The sequence below is a fragment of the Tachyglossus aculeatus genome, unplaced genomic scaffold, assembly GCF_015852505.1.
Source record: "Tachyglossus aculeatus isolate mTacAcu1 unplaced genomic scaffold, mTacAcu1.pri scaffold_75_arrow_ctg1, whole genome shotgun sequence".
NCBI classification, from domain to species: Eukaryota; Metazoa; Chordata; class Mammalia; order Monotremata; family Tachyglossidae; genus Tachyglossus; species Tachyglossus aculeatus.
The window spans coordinates 1,275,691-1,298,681 of NW_024045092.1; the positions used below are offsets into that span (position 1 = coordinate 1,275,691).

General features: G+C 43.8%; 1 pseudogene; it reads right to left on the minus strand.

Annotated features, from left to right (window-relative positions):
• Positions 1–1,187: 1,187 nt before the first annotated feature.
• Positions 1,188–21,553, minus strand: LOC119923989 (annotated as a pseudogene).
• Between the last annotated feature and the right edge of the window lie 1,438 nt (positions 21,554–22,991).

A 22,991-nucleotide genomic window follows, 5' to 3' on the forward strand; every position in this document is an offset into this window, starting at 1 on the left:
GAGAGCTCACCTCCTCCAGGAGGCCTTCCCAGACTGAGCCCCCTCCTTCCTCTCCCCCCTTCCCCTATCCATCCCCCTGCTTTACCTCCTTCCCTTCCCCACAGCACCTGTATATATGTATATATGTTTGTACATGTTTATTACTCTATTTATTTATTCATTTTACTTGTACATATCTATTCTATTTATTTTATTTTGTTAATATGTTTTGTTTTGTTCTCTGTCTCCCCCTTCTAGACTGTGAGCCCACTGTTGGGTAGGGACCATCTCTATGTGTTGCCAACTTGTACTTCCCAAGCGCTTAGTGCAGTGCTCTGCCCACAGTAAGCGCCCCATAAATACAATTGATTGATTGATTAATTGAATTCCTTCCCTATTAAATTAATATTTTTTGCAGCAGACCAATCAATGGTATTTATTTAGCATTGTGAACATAGCACTGTATTAAATGCTTGGGAGAGTAAACCTCAACAGAGTAGGTAGTCACATTCCCTGCCTGCAACGAGTGTACATTCTAGGGGAGGAGACAGACATTAATATGAATAACTAAATTTCAGATATGTACATAGCTTATGTGAGGCTGAGGGCTGAACCTGTGGTGAATATCAAGTGCTCAAAGGGAAGATTCAGTAAAAATGCTGCCATCCTAGCAAATCCATCAAAAACTTTAAACAGCCTAATGAATTTTTCTTAAAACAATGAAAAGAAGTTATATTGGTGACTAGAACTGCCTTTAAAAATGTCTTGCTAGTAGGGAATTGGTAGGCAAGGTTTCTATGGGGGCAGGCATAATGATCCAAGATTAAGAGAGGGAGAGAGAAATGGAGAAGGGGGAAGAAAAATAAAGGGGATGAGGAATAGAGAAAGGAAAGGAGAGAGAAAGTAAGAGAGAGAGGGAGAGAGGTGATAAAGGAAATGTAGAAAGAGAGGGAAAGGTAAAGGGAAAACTGAAGAGTAGAGGAAGTGAGAAAGGGTGAAGAAGAGGCTGAGAAAGTGGAGGGAAGAAAGAGAAGTAAACAGTTTCTCTCTCTCTCACACACACACACACACACATACCTGCATATGCACCTACGCTCTCATACTCATTTGCTCATATGCATATGATCTCTCCCTTAACCACACATGCAGCCCATAAAATTCCTTTTCCCTCAGATGTTTAATCACAAATCACCAATCTTCTTCCCGTATTATCTTTCATTTTCTCCTCCTTTCATTTTTATGACCCATAGTGTCCTCAAAGAATTTTTCATTTCGGCATTTTTCAAAGAGTAAATGATAGGGTTCAACATGGGGACGATGACAGTGTAGAACACAGCCACCATTTTGTCGATGGAAAACGTGGCATGGAGCTGCATGTAGATGAAGATGCAAGGTCCAAAAGACAAGATCAACACCGTGGTATGGGAGCCATAGGTCGAGAGGTCTCTGTGATGTCCTCTAGAACCTCGTGTCTTAAGGGGAGTAACATAATGACATATGAAACAACCAATACCAAGAAGCTGAGCCCAGACAGCATCCCACCTTTAGTCACAATAAGCAAGCCAATGACAAAAGTGTCCTTGCAGGCAAGTTTCAGCAGAGGGAGCAGGTCGCAGAAATAGTGGTCAATCACACTGGGTCCACAAAAGTGTAAGCAGAATATGAGGATAATTTGAGCCATCGAATGCAAGAAGCCACCCATCCAGGCCATCCCAACCAGGAGGCCACACACGTGTAGGCTCACGAAAGAGGTGTAGTGCAGGGGCTTACAGATGGCAACATAGCAATCATAGGCCATCATAGTGAGAAGGAAAATCTTGGTCCCACCAAAGAAGTGAATGAAGAATAGCTGGGTCATGCAGTCATTCAGGGAAATGTCTATATTTTCAACGCCTAAGTCTAGAATTAGTTCGGAGCAGTTGTGGAGGAGTAACAGTTCTCCACAAAGGATAGATAGCTGAGGAGATTGTTGTCCACTAGCGGACTTGACATGACTGACTCCATTTTGTGTATGTTGACAGTAACCCTCCATTTTGTGCAGGCCGAGAGAACAACTCCTTTTTGTATTTTATGCAAGGCTCAGCAACAGATGTCTTCAAGGCCAGTAACAAGTAACAAGTATCTATGTAAGGCCATAGGGCAGATAACAACCTGCACAAGGCAGTGAGAACAGAGAATAATGAGAATTTGTAACATCCTGTCGGTCCTAATCAGATTCCTGAAATTCCTAAATGCTCTGCTCCCATGTTGCTGTACCTCAATGAAAGAAACAGGGAGAATGGGATCGGGGCTGCTTGTCACTCGTACCTCTCCCGGGAGGTGAACGGGCAGGTAGCCACTCTCGATATTTACTGCTCTATCTGAACTCGTGTCTCTGAGTCATTTTTCCTATCTGCATCACCACCCTGGGTACAAGAATCCTGCAGCCGATTTACACCGAGTTAACCTATTTTGCACCCTACTTGTCGATAACTGTAACTTCTTTGGCGACCACGAAGGGACCCTCGTGCTGTGATCTGGATAGGAACAACCTCCTTGGGTGAGAATGGTTGACTCCACCGAGCTCGAATAATCCGTAAGTAAGGATCTGCTTTTAGGGTCTGAGTCTCCCCTTCTCTCTTTCTGGGTTGTTAATTTGGAGCGCCCGGGTGAGGTTCCGGGTTAGCGGTTTCTTCCTCCTCCGTTTACACTGTGGTGGATGGTTTCTCCCCCCTTCGGCTGAAGGGGTGGGTGGTTTCTCCCCGCTTAGGCTGAAGGGGCGGGTGGTTTCTACCCCCTTCGGTTAGAAGGGATGGGTGGTTTCTCCCCCCTTCGGTTGAAGGGGCGGGTGGTTTCTCCCTCCTTCGGTTGAAGGGGCGGGTGGTTTCTCTCCCCTTCGGTTAGAAGGGGCGGGTGGTTTCTCCCCCCTTCGGCTGAAGGGGCGGGTGGTTTCTTCCCCCTTCGGCTGAAGGGGAGGGTGGTTTCTCCTCCCTTCGATTGGAAGGGGCGGGTGGTTTCTCCTCCTGGGTTAGGAGGTGGTTTGTCGACCTCAGAAGGCATTCTGAGGGGCCTAGGAGACGTCCTAGGGGCTCTTTCCGGATTGAGCGGAAAGGGGGTTCCGGTTGTTGGAACCATGGCTGTGAGTCTTTCTAAGACTAGTAGGTGCCTGGCTAACGGTCTCCGATCATGGGATGAGGGTCACTTGCCTGTAACTAAAGAAATGTCTAAAAAACAACTTGTAGGGTGCCACAAGGCCTGGACTAAGTTCCGGGACCAACAGGGTTATTCTTTCTGGCCCGAGGGAGGGTCTTTTGATCCTCACACTCTTCGCAAACTCCGGGAGGTTTTATCTTGTTCCCGGTCTGATGAAATGTGCTATTGGTATTGTTGGGCTGAAGATAGTCAGAATCAGTCCTCTCAGACTGAAGTAGCAACATTGTCACCTTTGGCAGAAAAGGCTGCGTTGCCTTCAGTCCCAAGTCCGCAGTCCCACCCAGCGGACCTGATAGGTACCTCAGTTCCTATCCCCCCTGCTTATTTACCTCCAGTACCACTTCTAGCCCCTGTTCGTGAGAACTACCAGCAGATCCCAGGGGCAGGCAGGAATATCGTAGTAGCCGGAGTAAGGGCTCATGTCCCTTTCGAGCCCCAAACCCTTATAACCTGGCAGCAGAATACTTCACCCTTTCAAACAAATCCTCAGGAAGTGTATCGAAGTGTCCTGGGAATTTTTTAGAACCCATCTTCCTACTTGGGCGGATGTAGAAGAGCTGCTTGAATTGTTTTTCACTTCTGATGAGTGTTCCTGTCTCAGAGCCTTGACTGTGAAATTAGAGAACAATGGTCAGCCTCATGTGGCGTGTCCAACAATTGAGCCTAATTGGAATTTAAATGTGGAAATAGATTGGAATCGCCTTAATCAAAGGCGGCAGACTCTCCTGACTGCCATCCAAGAACTGGGCTGTAAACCTCCTAACTGGGACTCCTTTCATGGGATGTCCCAGAATGAAGGGGAAACCTCTGATGAATTTTTCACTAGTCTGAGTGAGAGAGAAGAGACGATGGTTAAAAGAATTGTATGTGTATAAAGGAAGAAGGAGGGAAAAGGAGAAAAAAAAGAGAAGGTGAAGCAATTTCAGCTGAAGGAAATTGTCTGCTCAGACATCTACACACTGAGGAGCAGGTGTCCCATAAGGGGGAATGATGGGTGGAGAGATTGCCTCTGAAGGAAATTGTATGTGTATGAAGGTTAGAGTAAGTGTGTGTGAAGGAGAAAGAGAAAAGACACGAGGGAATTTTAGTTGAATGTCGGTCTTCCTGTAATACTCCTGTGTTGCCTGTGCAAAAAACAGGCTTCCTTCTGTCCTATTGGCTAGTCCAGGACTTGCGTGCGGTTAACTCTTATGTTTTGCCCATGCATGCTGTGGTTCCAAGTCCCACGGCAGTAGTTAGCTCCGTGAGTCCCAAAGCAACCCATTTTACTTGTATTGATCTAACTGGTGCTTTCTTTACTATCCCGGTGTCCTGTGAGAGCCAGTAACCTATTATTCAGGTGTCCTTGATCCTGTCATTCTAGGTCAAATACCCTGTATCTGCTGCATAGCTGCGGTGGTAATACTGCTTGAAAAGTCTCAAGATATCCTCTTGGGACATCCCGTTGTTGTTCAGACTCCGCATGAAGTTGTGTGCCTTCTTCGGGGAGCCTTATCTGTGGCACGCCTGACTAAATATGAGGTTGCTTTATTGGAAAATCTGCAGGTACATGTGGAGCGCTGTGGCTCCTTGAATCCAGCTACCCTGCTTGAGTCCTCTCCCATGACTGACCAATTTCATGATTGTGATGAAGTAGTTCGGGAAACTGTCGCTCCTCGATCTGACCTTCTCGATGAGCCTTTGTCCTCTTCTGATCTAACTATGTTTACAGATGGCTCCTCCTCTATGGATCAAGGGGTGCACCTCACTGGCGCTGCTGTTATTACCCTAACCTCTGTGCTGTGGACCGGCTCACTCCCAGCTTCTTGCAGTGCGCAGGCAGCTGAGCTTGAAGCCCTTACACAGGCATTACTACTTGGTAAAGGGAAGGGTGTGACCATCTATACAGACTCTAAGTATGCCTTTGGGGTCTGTCATGCTACAGGTGCCCTGTGGCAAAGTCGTGGGTTCCTCACCTCAGCGGGTCATCAGGTTGCTAATGGGGATTGTATAGAGTGCCTATTACTCCTCTTGCTCCCAGCCGAGGTGGCCGTCGTGCATGTGCATGCCCACACCCGAGGAAGTGGTTCCCCGAGTTTGGGCAATCACCGAGCCGACAAGGCCTCTCGTTGGTCAGCTCGGCATGCCCCCCTTGTATATGTAGCTCCTGTTGTGGCCCTGGCCCCCACATCTATGCCTGGCACTCTGATGTCCTCCCTGATTACTAATAAAGAAAGAGCTGAGTGGCCCCAGCAATATGAGGCGCTGGAAGGGATGGACTCTTTTGGGTCCCTGATGGACACCCTATTCTGCCCGCTGCTGCACTGCCACCAGTTTGTCTGGGTCTTCACCAGGAAACTCACTTTGGTGCAGATGCCTTGGCAGCCACAGTTCTCCGAGTTTGGTTTGCCCCAGGTATCCATCCTGTCGCGAAACGGGTTACAGCCAGTTGTGCTACTTGCCAGAGCTTCAGTGCTCACCCTGGTCGTCGGGTTCCCTTGGGGGGACGCCCTTGGGTCTATTCCCCTTTTGAGGGTTTGCAGGTTGATTTTAAGACACCTCCAAGGGCTGGTCGTTTCCGATATTCACTGGTCATTGTTGATCACCTGACTGGGTGGATTGAGGCTTTCCCTTCCTCCCGAGCAACTGCTCTTACGGTGGTGAAATGTCTCTTGCAGGAAGTCATTCCCAGGTTTGGGCCACCTGCTGTTATTGATTCTGATCAGGGATCGCATTTTACTGAGTCTGTTCTATCTGAAATCTATCGATCACTTGGAATCGAACGTTCTTTACATGCACCATACCAGGGCGATTATGCCATGCGAGCCTATGTTTTGTCTCTCCAGGCAATTCTAGCTGAGCTGCAGGCTGCTGGAATCCTCCATCAGCGCACCCCTCTCACCAATCATCTGCATCCATTCGTCGCTGGAGATTGGGTTTGGGTTAAGCACATGGTCGGCAACGCTTCACTTAAGCCATCCTGGGAGGGGCCCTACCAGGTTCTCTTGTCTTTCCTTTCTGCAGTTCGTGTTGCTGAGCGCCCTTCATGGATCCACCACTCCCAGGTGAAGCCAGCCGTTTTTGATGCTTCACCTCCTGATTGTACTCCTCCATTAGTTTCTGCTAAATCTCAGGATTCTGAGCCACCCGCTGTCCCAGCTTTACAGCTGCATCGAACTTCTACCAGATGGGCCTCGGTCCCGTGAGATTTGTCTGGTTGCTTATTTGCTTATTTGTGTGTGTTGCTGCTGGCTTGTTTTTGGTGTGCTGTGTTTTTCAGCTCCTGAAGGCCTGCCTCTGATGTGCTTCATCTACCCTGATGCTTCTGCAACCCCCGACTGTACCCTTGTCCAAGGCTGAGATCATGGACAGGCAGTGCGGTCTGGATGTCGTGTTTCACTGAGAAGGGGGATTGTTGTGTGTGCTCTGTTGTGCCTGGATTTTTCTGATGGATATTTCTGTCTTTTCCTTTTTGCCTGGATTTTTGTCTTTTCCTTGTCCTATGCTTTAGGCACCGGCTTTGCGGAAGACCTTTGTTCTCCAGAGGAGGGTCGTATGTGATCCTCCCGGAGTCCATGGGCCTCAGAAGGATCAAAGGGGGGATTGTTGTCCACTAGCGGACTTGACATGACTGACTCCATTTTGTGTATGCTGACAGTAACCCTCCATTTTGTGCAGGCCGAGAAAACAACTTCTTTTTGTATTTTATGCAAGGCTCAGCAACAGATGTCTTCAAGGCCAGTAACAAGTAACAAGTATCTATGTAAGGCCATAGGGCAGATAACAACCTGCACAAGGCAGTGAGAACAGAGAATAATGAGAATTTGTAACATCCTGTCAGTCCTAATCAGATTCCTGAAATTCCTAAGTGCTCTGCTCCCATGTTGCTGTACCTCAATGAAAGAAACAGGGAGAATGGGATCGGGGCTGCTTGTCACTCGTACCTCTCCCAGGAGGTGAACGGGCAGGTAGCCACTTTCCGTCTTTACTGCTCTATCTGAACTCATGTCTCTGAGTCATTTTTCCTATCTGCATCACCACCCTGGGTACAAGAACCCTGTGGCCGATTTACACCGAGTTAACCTATTTTGCACCCTACTTGTCGATAAGAGAAATAATACATGCATGAGCCAAGATTCATACTGACATTAACATTTACTACAATGATAAGATTTCCCAGAACAGTGGCTGCATACAAGAGCAGAAATACAAGAAAACATACTTTCTGCACCTCCTTCTTTTGAGAAAGCCCTAGAAAAACAAATTTTGTAACACTGTAACTGCCATGAACTCCATTCCATAGGCGAGTGCACAGGGTGTTCATAGAGATGTTGACTCTGTAATGACAAAAGATTGGGGTTGTGTAGCTCAGCAACAGTAATATGCATCCTTTTCTTCATGTAGAACTTCCTTGAATTCTTTCACTGCCTGAACAAATTTGATCTTTTGCCTTTTCCTAACTCCCTTCCCTGTTAGGGGCTTGAACAACTCAATTTTCTCCAGTGGTTTTCCCATTTTTCCAATTTGCCTCTTCAGAATCTTCTCCAGAACGCATTCCCCTCTACTTCTCATTTGTTAACTCTCTCCCTGGGGCCTTTGCTGTCCTGTATTCGCCCTCTCCCTCAACCCACTTATTGACCTCATCACCATCGCCATCATCAATGGTATTTATTGAGCACTTACTAAGTGTGGAGCACTTTATTATGTGCTTAGGAGAGAACAATACAACAGAGTTGGCAGACACATTCCCTGACCACAAAGAGCTTAAAACCTCTTCATAAATGACTTCTAGTCTTCTGTTGATGAGAGGGGCAAATGATTAGCATATTTAGCCACCCTTCCACAGATATCCTCTTGCTCTTGCTCTTCACCACCAAACCCTTTCGATATGGGGAGGGAATGTTGTTCCCTGCTCGTTGTTGCATTGTACTCTACCAAGCACTTAGCACAGTGCTTTGCACACAGTAAGTGCTCAATAAATAAGATTGAATGAATGAATGAATGAACCCTTTCTAGGTATCTCTCACCTTGGCTTGTTTCTCACTTCTCCCTATACTGACACCCTACCATACTTTCTAAATGTTATTGTCCATAAAGTCCTACTTCATCAATTCATTCATTCAGTCGTATTTATTGAGCGCTTAGTTTGTGCAGAGCACTGTACTAAGTGCATGGGAAGTACAATAAAACTTCATGGATGGCCTGTAGGGACAGAGAACACATTTGGTAAATTTGTTAAATTAAAACCTTGATAAATTGATAAAGTGAGTCAGTAGAAAAAAAGCATGGATTGGAACAGTTCAAGGAAATACACTTAGGGATGAAAGCAAAACACTACAAAAACCAGAAGGATAAATCACTAGTAAGGGGCAAGTATTGAGTAGCAAAATTTAAGTATATTTATTGAATGCTTACTGTGTATAGAACACTGTATTAAGGGCTAAAGGAGTACAATATAGCAGAGTTGATAAATGATTTCCCTGTCCACAATGAGCCTATTGTCTAGAAGTAAGTACAAACGTAACAGATTCAGAGGGAATAACAAAGCATCAAATGTGAGTCACCAATATAGTGCTGGTATTTCAATCAATCAATCATTAGTATTGACTGAGCACTTACTGTTTGCAGAACACTATACTAAGTGCTTAGGGGAAGTTCAATAACAATAGAGTTGGAAGACACCATCTCAACCTTACAGGAGTTTACAGTCTAGTAGGCAAGACGGATGTTAAAACAAATTACAGTTAAGGGAAACAACAAACACCATGAAAATAATAAAGGGGAAATGGGCCTTAGATCAGGAAAGATCAATCACTCGGGCAATAGCAAGCTTATTGTCGACAGGGAATGTGTCCGTTATACTGTCTTGTTGTACTCTCCCAAGCACTTAGTACAGTGGTCTGCACACAGTAAGTGTTCAATAAATACAATTGATTAATAGTATTGATTGAGTGCTTACTCTTTCCAGAGAATTACACTAAGCACTTGGGAGAATGCATTAGGGTAGGCATTCTCTCTTAGTCGAGGAGATTATATCCAGATAGTGAAACAGACACTAAAAAACTCTCTACGCTGATGACACCCAAATCTACATCTCTGCCGCTGCTCTCTCCCCCTCCCTCCAGGCTCGCATCTTCTCCTGCCTTCAGGACATCTCCATCTGGATGTCTGCCCGCCACCTAAAACTCAACATGTCCAAAACTGAACTCCTTGTCTTCCCTCCCAAACCCTGCCCTCTCCCTGACTTTCCCATCACTGTTGACGGCACTACCATCCTTCCTGTCTCACAGGCCTGCAACCTTGGTGTCATCCTCGACTCTGCTCTCTCATTCACCCCTCACATCCAAGCCGTCACCAAACAAGCCGGTCTCAGCTCCACACCATTGCCAAGATCTGCTCTTTCCTCTCCATCCAAACCACTACCCTGCTCGTTCAAGCTCTCATCCTATCCCGTCTGGACTACTGTATCAGCCTCCTCTCTGATCTCCCATCCTCTTGTCTCTCCCCACTTCAATCCATACTTCACGCCGCTGCCCGGATTGTCTTTGTCCAGAAACGCTCTGTGCATGTTACTCCCTTCCTCAAAAATCTCCAGTGGCTACTAATCAACCTATGCATCAGGCAGGAACTCCTCACCCTCGGCTTTAAGGCTCTCCATCACCTCGCCCCCTCCTACCTCAACTTCCTTCTCTCCTTCTACAGCCCAGCCCGCACCCTCTGCTCCTCTGCCACTAATCTCCTCACCACGCCTCGTTCTCACCTGTCCCGCCATCGACCCCCGGCCCACGTCATCCCCCTGACCTGGAATGCCCTCCCTCCCAACATCTGCCAAGCTAGTTCTCTTCCTCCCTTCAAGGCCCTACTGAGAGCTCACCTCCTCCAGGAGACCTTCCCATATTGAGCCCCCTCCTTCACCTCTCCATCCTCCCCACCTTACCTCCTTCCCTTCCCCAGAGCACCTGTATATATGTATATATGTTTGTACATATTTATTACTCTATTTATTTATTCAGTTTACTTGTACATATCTATTCTATTTATTTTATTTTGTTAATATATTTGGTTTTGTCCTCTGTCTCCCCCTTCTAGACTGTGAGCCCACTGTTGGGTAGGGGCCATCTCTATATGTTGCCAACTTGTACTTCCCAAGCGCTTAGTACAGTGCTCTGCACACAGTAAGTGCTCAATAAATACGATTGATTGATTGATTAGATTACTAAAGAGAACCAAAGAGGAGGCTCACGAATTAACAAAATTAGAAAAGCTCAAGGCAAAAAGCATGCCACGAGCAAAGTTATATTAACTCATATCATAAAGTATTCATCTATATTTGACAAAAACAGGGCCAAGAAAATATCACCCACATGGTTGACAGGAAGGGAAAGCTGATAAAAAAAATAACAAAGGTCATTCATGGTTTTTTTTCCTTCACTCTTGAAAAAAAGATCAAATGGAACAGTACATCAGGGAAGTTCTGCTCGAGCTGTAAATTTGGAATGCTAGAGTAGGGAAAGAAATAAGATATAAGAATATCTTTCTAAAAATCTTGTGGTAGTATAGTCATACCACTTCAACCTAATATCACGTCCCCTTTTCCCCCATTCAAGTGGCTGTTGTTACCACAGAGTCACAGAGCCACTTCTCATTATTTTGCAGATCTGCTGGAGAACAGGAAAGGGGTTCTCCTAACCTGGAGGGGAGAAATGGCACCCAAATGTAAAGAGAAAAGAAAAGGTTCAGGGAAGAATACCAGGTAATTACACGGATGTCTGGAACAAACTGGAAGAAACCAAACATTTGTGGCCTTCTGAGGATGGAGTCTCCCATCAGAAACATCCGATGAATCTTGTGGTGGAGAATTTGGACTATGAACCTGTGCAGAGGACTTGGTCTTGGTGCTACTGGCTTGTGAAACACCAGCGTGGAGTGGAAAGCACACGATCTTGGGAGTCAGAAATCATGGGTTCTAATCATGGCTCTGCCACTTGTCAGCTGTGTGACCTTGGGCAAGTCACTTAACATCTCTCTGCCTCAGTTAACTCGGCAGTTACCTCAGTTACCTCGTCTGTAAAATGGGGATGAAGACTGTAAGCCCCACGTGGGACAACCTCATCACCTTATATCTACCGCAGCACTTAGAACAGTGCTTGGCACATAGTAAGCACTTAACAAATACCATTATTATTATTATTATTATCATTATTATTAGACTGTCTCACTCCTGTCAATCAGGTTCCTGCAGGGACTTGGATTTCAGTGAGCAAGTAGGTAGGCAGAGTTGCAGCATATTGCTAAATTCATGTGCATTCTTAATTATAATAATAATAATGATGATCATAATCATTACAGTATTCGTTATGTGCTTCATATGTGCCAAGCATTGTTCTAAGCACCTGGATAAATACAACTTTATCAGGTTGGACAGAGTCCCTGTCCCACATGGGGTTCACAGGCTAAGGGGGAGAAAGTAAGATTTAATCCCAATTTTACAGATGAATACATTGAGGCACAGAGAAGTGAAGTCTCTTGTGCAAGGTCACACAGCAGAGAAGTGACAGAGCTGGGATTAGAACCTTCAGACTTTCAGGCCCATGCTCTTCCACTGGACCACACTGCATTTCGTGTACACCCTCGTAAAATTCGAACTGGGACTAGAACCCAGATCTTGTGATACCCAGTTCAGGGCTCTTTCAACTGAACCAATAGCAGGGCCATTGAAATCCTAGAAAAGCCCAAGATACAGTCAATCAATTGTATGTATTGAGTGCATACTGTGTGCCGAACACTGTACTAAGGGCTTCGGAGAGTAGAATATAACAGAGTTGGTAGGAATATTCCCGTCTCCACCACTTGTCTGCTTTATGACCTTGGACAAGTCACTTAACTTCTCTGGGCCTTAGTTATCTCATATCTAAAATGGGGATTAAGACGGTGAGCCCCATGTGGAACATGGACTGTGTACAATCTGATTAACATATATCTACCACAACGGTTAGGACAGTGCCTGGAATAAAGTAAGTGCCTAACAAATAACAAAAACGAGCTCACAGTCTAGTGGGAAGGAAGATAAAATGAAACAAGATGTCACTCCAGCACTATTACTCCTGGTAAAGTCTACTATGTTTGGAGCGAAGGCTTGCAATGGTATTTGAACGAGGGATTCCCATATAACACACATATACATAATTCCATAGTAGGTAAATGTGAACACAACAAAGTCAAATTCTCAGAAAGATTTATTACCATTACCGTTCATTCATTCATTTATTCATTTATTAAATCACATTTATTGAGTGTTTACTGTGTGCAGATCGTTGTACTAAGTGCTTGGAAGAGTACAATACAACAATAAACAGACACATTCCCTGCCCACAGCCTCCCTTTAGGATGTGAGCTCCTTAAGGGCAAGGAACATGTCTACCAGTGCTGTTGTCCTCTCCCAAGAGCTTAGTACAGTGCTTTGCACACAGTAGGTGCTCAGGAAATGCCACTGATTGAAAAGTACTTTGTGCCCTCACAACTTCTTAGACCATTGCGCACAAATGGGATAAAGACTGGTATCCATCTGATTATCTGTATCTACCCAAGGGCTTAGCACAGTGCTTTGACACGTAATTAGCACTTTATAAATACAGAAATACAGAAAAATATACAGAATCACAAATTTCAGGGAATCGTGTAAGATGATTATCATCATAGCCATCTAATAGCATTTATTAAATCCTTATCCACTGTACTAAGGTTATTAAACACAACAACTCACTGGAAGCAGAAATGAAGGAAAAGCAGAAAACTGGATAAATATTGAACAAGTATATAAATCACATCAGCATTATTTCCATTCAAGCAAATAAGGGCACATTGTGGGGTTATAAATTTAGAAGGCATCAAGTTGTTTATAGATACAAATGCGGTGGCCCTGAAAGTTTGTAAATTTGCTAAGTAATTCAGGAGGGCTACTTGGAATAGTTGGAAATTTAGGGGTAACTGGAAGGAAGAAAAAGAGAGCACATGGCAGAACATTCCTAGGTAATTCACATGAAACTCAAGAACAGAACTTTATTTTATAGAACATGCTCTAGGAGCCTCAGATGCATTTCTGGATACACACCTGATTTATGTGTTACATTACCTAAATGCTTTCCACCTTAGCCTATATTCCTTTTCATTTCAAATAAATTAGCATCACATTAATACCTCCCTTTTAGTTTTTAAATAAAAGAGAAGTTTACAAATCTAAGAATAAAACCATTCGTTTGACAATTCAGAATATATTACTTAAAGTTGTGAAATTTCTTGGGTTTTTTAATGGTTGCTTTTTTATTATCTCTCACTAGATTATAAGAGCCTCAAGGACAGGGTCCATGTATCCTAACTCTGCGGTACTCCTCCAAGTGCTTAATTTAGTGTTTTGCACACCCCTCTAGATTGTAAACTCTTCGTGGACAGGGAACACGTCTAATAACTTTTTTAGGTTGTAATTTCCCAATCGCTTAGTACAGTGCTCTTTTTTAAAAATCGTGTTTGCTAAGTGCTTACTATGTGTCAGGCACTGTATTAAGTATTGGGGTAGATACAAGATAGTCAGGTTGGACACATTCCCTGCCCCATATGGAGCCCACAATCTTAATCCCCAGTTTACAGATGAGGAAACCAAAGCACAGAGAAGCTAAGCAACTTGCCCAACGTCACACAGCAGACAAGTGGAGGAACCAGGTCATCTGGCTCCCCAGTGCATGCTCTTTCCACTAGGCCAAGCTTCTTTTCAACCCTTCTCAATTCAACTCAGTTCTGCACACAGTAAATACTCAATAAATATGATTGATTGATAATAGGTGACCCTTCATCATCTTTAGAAAGTGAGCAAAGAAAGAACGCTCTATATCCACCTCCAAATACCCACAAAGGTCTCTGGGCTGGCTCTTTCCATAGCCACCGAACACAAATCTAATTTTTTTCCATAAGGTACATTGGTTCCACAGCTGAACTACTTTCTTGACCACATTCTCCTCATGGGATATTTCACCTTGGCATTTCTCAGTGTGTAGATGGTAGGGTTCAGCATCTGGGTAATCACCGTGTAGAAGACAGCCACAGTTTTGTCCTCCGGGTAGGTGGACGAGGGCCACAAATACAGGCCCAAAGAATAGGATGACCACGGTGTTGTGGGAATTTCAGGTGGAGAGGGCTTTGCGTCTCCCCTCTGCAGAAGGAGATCTCAAGTTCCTCAGGATGACAACATACGACGAATCCAAGAGGAGGAAGGAGATTACAGAGATTAAACCGCTATTGACCAGAACTACCACCCCCTTCTCAGAGGTGTCCGTGCAGGCTAGCTTAAAAAGAGATGGAGATCGCAGAAATAGGGGTTGATCACATTAGGGCTACAGAAAGGGAGCCTGATAGCCAGGGGTAAATGTGGGTAAATGTTGAAGTGGCAGTTTGGGGGATATAAAGTGGAGAAGATTAGAAACTGAGGAAGACCTCCTAGAGAGTGTGCAATATCTGGGTACTTTAAAGATAGGAAAAGCTGGAGAAACAGTGTGGCTTTGTGGAAAGATTACAGACCTGGAAGTTAGAGGGCTTGAATTATAATCCCAGCCCTGCCAATTGCCTGCTGGGTAAACTCTGACGAGGAGCAGCGTAGCTCAATGGATATAGCACGTGCTTGAGAGTCAGAGGACCTGGGTTCTAATCCCAACTCCACAACTTATCTACTGTGTGACCTTGGGCAAGCCACTTCACTGCTCTGTGCCTCAGTTACCTCAAATGCAAAATGGGGATTAAGACTGTGAGCCCCACGTGGGACAACCTGATTACCTTGTGTCTACCCCAGTGCTTAGAACAGTGCTTGGCACATAGTAAGCACTTAACAAATATCATTATCATTATTATTATTATTATTATTAACTTTCCTGGGCCTCAATTTAATCATCTGTAAAATGGGGATTCAATACCAGTCCTCCCTCCTATTTGGACTGTGATCCCCATGTGAGATAAGGACTGTGACAAAGATCTGATTTTCTTATATCTGCCCCAGCACTAAATAACAGTACTTGGGATGTAGTAAGCACTTAAATACCACATATAATATTACCCTTATTAAATGAATGGTCAGAGAGTGCCAGGCAAGGGGAAGAAGTGAGCAAAAGGTCAGTATCACCAGAGATGAGAATAAGCAGGTTAGCTTGAAAAGAATGAAGTGTGCAATCTGGGCTATAGTGTGAGAAAAGAGCAAATAAGAGACAGATCTGATTGAGTGTTTTAGTGCCTTACCATCAAGCGTTTCCTCTTGGAGCAAAGAGAAATGGGCAACCAACCATTTGAGGTTTTAAAATGGAGAGGTGTATGCAAAATCACATTTTGAGAATAAATGGTCAGGGCAGCAGAGTGAAGTATGAACCAGAGAGGAGAGAGTGGAGGCAGGGAGAGCACTGAGGATGGTGATGCAGTTGCCCAACCAGGATATGACAAGTGCATGGACCAGAGTTGGGGATGTTTGGATGGCAGGAGAATGATGGATCCTGGAAATGTGGAGGAAAAAGCAACAGTATTTGTGACAGAGTGAGTATGGGGATTGAAAGAGAGGGAGAAGTCAAAGATAATGACAAGGTTGCAGTCTTCAGATACCTAATGCAAAATCTTAAAGTGCTCCTCTTTGACAGAGGAAGAAAGAACACTGTATTAAAATATCATTCATCACTCATTAAAAAAATTACCACTGCTGCTGATGAATTCACTTTTACTTCCAGCCTGATCAAATGGCCTCCCAAGTCCTTATGACAAAAAACACTCCCAAAAGAGAAAATTCGATGTGGTGTCATCCTGTCTGTTCTACCCCAAGCATTATAAGAGGTTGCCAGGACATCTGGAAAATCAGGAATGAGGGGTAAATTCAAGCGGCCAGTTGGATTGCCTCTTTCTTACCCTAGTATCCTTTCTCCAAACTATATTTTTTAATCTTATCGGACATTTGATACCCCCCACTTTGGGGTTTACATGTTTTTTTCCCAATTTAGAGCCTGGGATTTAGGTGAAGAACCATCTCATATGCCTTCCAAGGCTTTGAGCTGAACAAGACCTGTTGGTACTTGAGAATGGTAATTAAGGTTTTCTAGGACTCGGAGAGATGGGGTGGGCTAAAGCCTAGAAATATATATGGAGCAAATTCATTCATTCATTCATTCATTCAATCGTACTAATTGAGTGCTTACTGTGTGCAGAGCACTGTACTAAGCACTTAGCTCAGCACGAGGTTTTGCCCCTCCAAGTGACAATGAACAAGCCAGCCTATTGCTGTGGGGGTGTACATGTGGGGAAGTCTCACAGTATGCTAGGAATAATCGATCTCCATCACCTCCTTATCAATGAGCACATTATCATCCCCCTTATTCACGGTCTAAACCAGTTGACTCCTTACTCCAACTGACCAATTCCCCAGGGACCTTGAGGCATCTTAGAAAACAAATGAGGTCAATAGCGGTAATATAGACACTTCTTTGGACTCATGGGCTATGGGCAGTCCTTTATCCTTGAAGATTTATCTTTTATCTATAAAAAGCAACATGGCCTAGTGGATAGAGCATGGGCCTGGGAGTCAGAGAGGCTTTGTTCTAATCCTGGCTCCGTTATTTCCCTATGACCTTGGGCAAGTCATTTCACTTCTCTGTGCTGCAGTAACCTCAGCTGTGAAGTGGGGATTAAGACTCTGAGCTCCACGTGGGACATGAGCTCTGTCCAAACCTGATTATCTTGTATCTACCACAGTGCTTAAAACAGCCCCTAGAATAATCACTTAAATTTCATTTAAAAAGAGATAGGCATCCAAATGGCCTGTTCCTTACTCTTTATGAAATTTACCCCAAACACCCAGAGACTCAAAAGCAAATTCCCAACCTTCCAACACCACTACTATTTAAAACCAATTATGCACAGGGGATTAAGTTCCCACAGGCATTATTGAATCTCCCCAGTGAGAAATGTTTGTCTAATAAACAAGCTAAGAAAAATTTTTGGTATCTACCTAATTACTTCAGATAGAAATACTTTTTTCTCATGTCTGGACAGTTCCACACATGCTAATGGTAGTTGGAGTTGTCAAGGGGTAGAACTTCGGCTCTGCTGGCTAATGACACATAATGAATCAGGAGAATGGACGGATAGACTATGTAATTTGGACCAGTCAGTTGGCTGATCAATGTGTTATTTTCTTCATCTGTAAAATGGTGATCATAATCCCCTTACATGGTGCTTATGAGGACAAATAAGATAGGACAATAAGATAGTACAGTGAAAGTGCTTAGTACAGTGCTTGGCACACAGAAAGCGCTCAGTAAATATGATTGAATGAATGAAAAGGGAATGTGCCTATTTATTGTTAAATTGTACTCTCCCAAGCACTTAGTACAGTGCTCTGCACACTTTAAGCGCTCAATAAATAAAATTGAATGAAATATGATTGAATTAATATTTTTGGAGTCCTTTGTAAAAAAAAAAGAACTAGAAGAATTTAAATGTTTTTTATACCAAGTCTGTTGTATTGTTCACTCCCAATTGCTTAGTACCCTGCTTTGCACACGGTAAGTACTCAATAAATACCATTGATTGATTAGATTAGATTAATATGCTCTTTGTCTGCTATAACACTGGGAGCATTTGGGAAAGATCTCTCCCCACCCACCCCCCACCGCCCCAGTAAAAAGTCTCCCTTGGACTTAGTTCTGAAAAATGAGTAAATAGCCCAACACTGTCAACTTCTACCAAAAGCCTCCATCAAGGGACTCAAAAATAAATGGCCCATCCACAGAGAACAATGGAAGACAAAACCCATACTATCGCTTAGTGCAGTGCTCTGCACACAGTAAGCATTCAATAAATAAATACCATATATAGATTGATATTGCTCAAAGTCAATCCAGTGTGATATCCTAAAATTTTGGAGGCAGATTTGGAAAAAGTTTCAAGGAGAGTAGGTGGTATAATGAAAAATTATCCGTTCAATTTCTTGACATTACTTTTCCATTTAATTCTTTTTAAAAAATGGGTAATCTAATCCATTACTATGTCACTTTGAAAAGTTAAGTATTGTAGCTGTACATTTTCTGTTATCCTAAAACACACATACTTGCAAAACCCCGTGTGGAGAAAAACCAAGCACTGTAGGACTCATAATGTCCAGCTCTCTGTACATGCACACAAGATGTTTCTTCTGACACCATGACACACTGTAACCAAATTGACTCACATTGTCTCATAAACATTCCTTAATTCCCAAGAAGCAAAACACAGTTTTTATGGCCCAAATGAGTGTAGACTCACTTATGAGAGACAAAATGGATTCCTCGGTGGTGTTTAGTTTTTTTGGTATTTGTTAATCTCTTACTACATGTAAGAGCTACATGTAAGAGCTACATGTAAGAGCTCTCGGGTAGGTACAAGTTAATTAGGTCGTACACAGTCCCTGTCCCATTTGGTGCTCACAATCTAAGCTGAAAAATACTTTGTCTGAAATAGTCACCAAACATTAAGCATTGATTTTTCACTCAACAATTGAGAGGCAATAATTGCATTTACTAAGTGCCCATCAACAGGAAGCAGCGAGGAAGAAGCACCTGAGAAAGAATCCATCAATCAATTGTATTTGAGTGCAAAGCACTGTACGAAGTACATAAGCAAGTACAATATAATAAGTTTGGTATACAAGTTCCCTGCCCACATCAGACTACAGGGGGAAACAGACATTAATATAAATAAATAAATTAGGGATATATACATAAATGGTGTGGCACTGAGGGAGGGGTGAATACAGTTTGTAAATAGAGATGAAAGGATCGCTTAAAAGGGAGTAGGAGAAGAGGAAATGAGGGCTTAGCAGGAAAGACCTCTTGAAGGAGATGTGCCTTCAATAAGGCTTTCAAAGTAGGGAGAGTGAGAATTCATTAATTCAGTCATATGTATTGAGCACTTATTGCGTGCAGAGCACTGTACTACGTGATTAGGAAAGTTCAATACAGTAATAAAGAGAGACAATCCCTACCCACAAAGAGGTTGCAGTCTAGATAGGGGGAGACAGACATCAATACAAATGAACAGACATCAATATCACTCTCTCATTCACTCCGCATATCCAATCCATCTCCAAAACCTGCCGGTCTCACCTTCACAACATCACCAAGATCCGCCCTTTTCTCTCCATCCAAACTGCTACCATATTTCAATCACTTATCCTATCCCAACTGTATTACTGGATCAGCATCCTTTCTGATCTCCCAACCTCCTATCTCTCCCCACTTCAGTCTATATTTCACTCTGCTGCCTGGATTTTCCTTTTCCAGAAACATTCTGGGCCTGTCACCCCTCTCCTCAAAAATCTCCGGTGATTGCCTATCTACCTCCGTATCAAGCAAAAAATCCTTTCTATTGGCTTCAAAGCTCTCCATCACCTTTCCCCCTCCTACGTCACCTCACTTCTCTACCTCTACATCCCAACCCGCAAGCTCCACTCCTCTCATGCTAACCTTCTCACTGTGCCTCATTCTTTCCTGTCCCACCATCGACCTCTGTCCCACATCCTACCTCTGGCCTGTAATACCCTCCCTCCTCAAAAAGGCCAAACAATTATACTTCCCCTCTTCAAAGCCCTACTGAAGACTCACCTCCTCCAGGAAGCCTTCCTAGACTAAGCCCCTCTTTTCCTTAGCTCCCCTCCCCATTGCCCCGATTTGCTCCCTTTGCTGAGCGCTTATTATATGTCAAACAATGTGCTTGTATTCATTGTTTACTCATTATTACTATTACTGTTATATTTGTTAAGTGCTTACTATGTGTCCAACACAGTACTAAGTGCTGAGGTAGAAACAAGTTAATCAGTTTGGACACAGTCCCTGTCCCACTTGGGGCTCCCAGACTAAAAGTAGGAGGGAGTAGGATTTAATCCTCATTTTACAGTTGAGGAACTTGAGGCATAGAGAAGTTAAGTGACTTACCCAACGTATCACATCAAACAATTGACAGAGCTGGGTTTAGAATGCAGGTCCCCAGATTTCCAGGCCGGTACTCTTGCCATTAGGCCATATTGCTTCTCTTACTGTGTGCAGAACACTGTACTAAGTGCTTGAGAGACAACAATATGATAGGATTGGCCGATATGATCCCCGCACTCAAAGAGTTTACAGTGTAAAATTAAAAGTAGAAGGGATGTAACGGCTACAGGGGAAGGGATTGAGAGGAAGAGTACATAACAGTAGACTTTAGCAGATATGGGGAAAAGGAAAATGGATAAATCTGCTTTAGTATTAAGCTCTGCATAACTTCTGTTATCTAATGGGAAATTACCTAGTGATGTTCATTTTTTACACACACAAAAAAATCTCAAACACCCGGGGAGTTGTTTGATGTTTGGCTAGTTGACTTCTTAGATATTCCCTGAATGAGAGGTGAAATAGCAATAGCATGCCAATGGCTCCAACTATTTTTTATTACTTCCTTTCCAGTGGTAAAAACATTACGATCTGCATCAAATTTCTTTACTCATCACTCTCCTGCTCCACAGCCTCGTCGTGGCATTCTTCACCTCTGCATTCTACTGAGTGTAGATCAGCGGATTCACAATAGGAATAATAATGGTGTAGAACAAAGCCACCATCTTGTCCTCTGAAAACGTGGTGGAAGGTCGCATTAATTAATTAATTAATTAATTAATTCGTTCATTCATTCAATAGCATTTATTGAGCACTTACTGGGTGCAGAGCACTTTACTAAGCGCTTGGGAAGTACAGGTTTGCAACATATAGATGTAGATGAAGATGCAAGGCCCAAAAAACAAGATCACCACCAAGATGTGGGAGGTGCAGGTGGAGAGGGCTTTGTGTCTCTCTTCTGATGAGCAGGTGGTGAGAGAGAACTAGATGACGGTGTAGGATACCACGAGGATGACAGAACAGCTCAAAGAAATCATCCCACTGTTGGCTACTACAATGACCCCTACAATATAGATGTCTGTGCAGGCAAGTTTCAGTAATGGGTGGACATCGTAGAAATAGTGGTCAATTTCACTGGGGCCACAGAAGGTGAGCCAGGCTATATAGAGCGTCTGGACAATAGAATGGACCAAACCCCCGAGCCAGGAGGTTTGGTGTGTAACCACCAGAATGCTACACATTTAACAGTTCATGATGACAGTGTAGCGCAAGGGCTTACAAATGCCCACATAGCATTCACAGGCCATTGCCATAAGGAGGAAGATCTCTGTACAACCTAAGAAATGGACCCCAAAGAGCTGAGCCATGCACTCTTTGAAGGAGATGACTTTGACCTTGGCTTGGAAATCCACAATCAGCTTAGGAACTGTTACCGAGGAGTAGCAGACACCTGTAAAGGATAAGTAGCTGACGAAGAAATCCATAGGGGATTTCATTGCCAAGATCCACCCTTTCCTCTCCATCCAGACTGCTACCCTTCTCATTCAAGCGCTCATCCTATTCCGTCTGGACTACTGCATCAGCCTTCTCTCTGATCTCCCATCCTCCTGTCTCTCCACACTTCAATCCATACTTCATGCTGCTGCCTGGATTGTCTTTGTCCAGAAACGCTGTGGCATTTTACTCCCCTCCTCAAAAATCTCCAGTGGCCACCAATCAATCTGCACATCAGGCAGAAACTCCTCACCCTGGGCTTCAAGGCTCTCCATCACCTCGCCCCCTCCTACCTCACCTTCCTTCTCTCCTTCTACAGCCCACCCCGCACCCTCCGCTCCTCTGCCGCTAATCTCCTCACCGTACCTCGTTCTCGCCTGTCCCGCCATCGACCCCCGGCCCACGTCATCCCCCGGGCCTGGAATGCCCTCCCTCTGCCCATCCACCATGCTAGCTCTCTTCCTCCCTTCAAGGCCCTACTGAGAGCTCACCTACTCCAGAAGGCCTTCCCAGACTGAGCCCCTTCCTTCCTCTCCCCCTCGTGCCCCTCTCCATCCCCCCATCTTACCTTCTTCCCTTCCCCACAGCACCTGTATATATGTATATATGTTTGTACATATTTATTACTCTATTTATTTATTTATTTATTTTACTTGTGCATATCTATTCTATTTATTTTATTTTGTTAGTATGTTTGGTTTTGTTCTCTGTCTCCCCCTTTTAGACTGTGAGCCCACTGTTGGGTAGGGACTGTCTCTATATGTTGCCAATTCAGTACAGTGCTCTGCACACAGTAAGCGCTCAATAAATATGATTGATGATGATGATGATGATAGGGGAGTTGAGATTTGAACTGCTCTTGATGGTCACTATAATGAGGAGATTCCCTATAATGATCATTGTATAAAACAGTAAAAACAACATGGAAACATGAAATATACTTGCTGCTTCACCTCATTATGAAAAAGACCCATGAGGACAAATTCTGTGATGTTATTTTCCATTTAACCTTTGAATAAGAACCAGATGAACAAAAGTGTGTTAATTTTAAATGTTGCTTCTAAATATTGTTAGCAACAGTAATGCCTTTGTAATGAAAAGCAGCTGAAAAATAACTTGCTATCTCATTTCCTCTTAACCAAGCTCAGAGGGTCTACAGATTTCCCATCTCTCCCAGGATTCTTTTTTCACAAAAGTTTCAAATGTATCCAGCCTCCTACTCTACTGAAGAATCAATTCCCAGAACCCTAACGTAGGACATAATAATAATGATGGCATTTGTTAAGCACTTACTACGTGCAAAGTACTGTTCTAAGCACTAGGGGGATGCAAGGTGATCAGGTTGTCCCACGTGGGGCTCACAATCTTAATCCCCATTTCACAGATGAGGTAACTGAGGCACAGAGAAGTTAAGTGACTTGCCCAAAG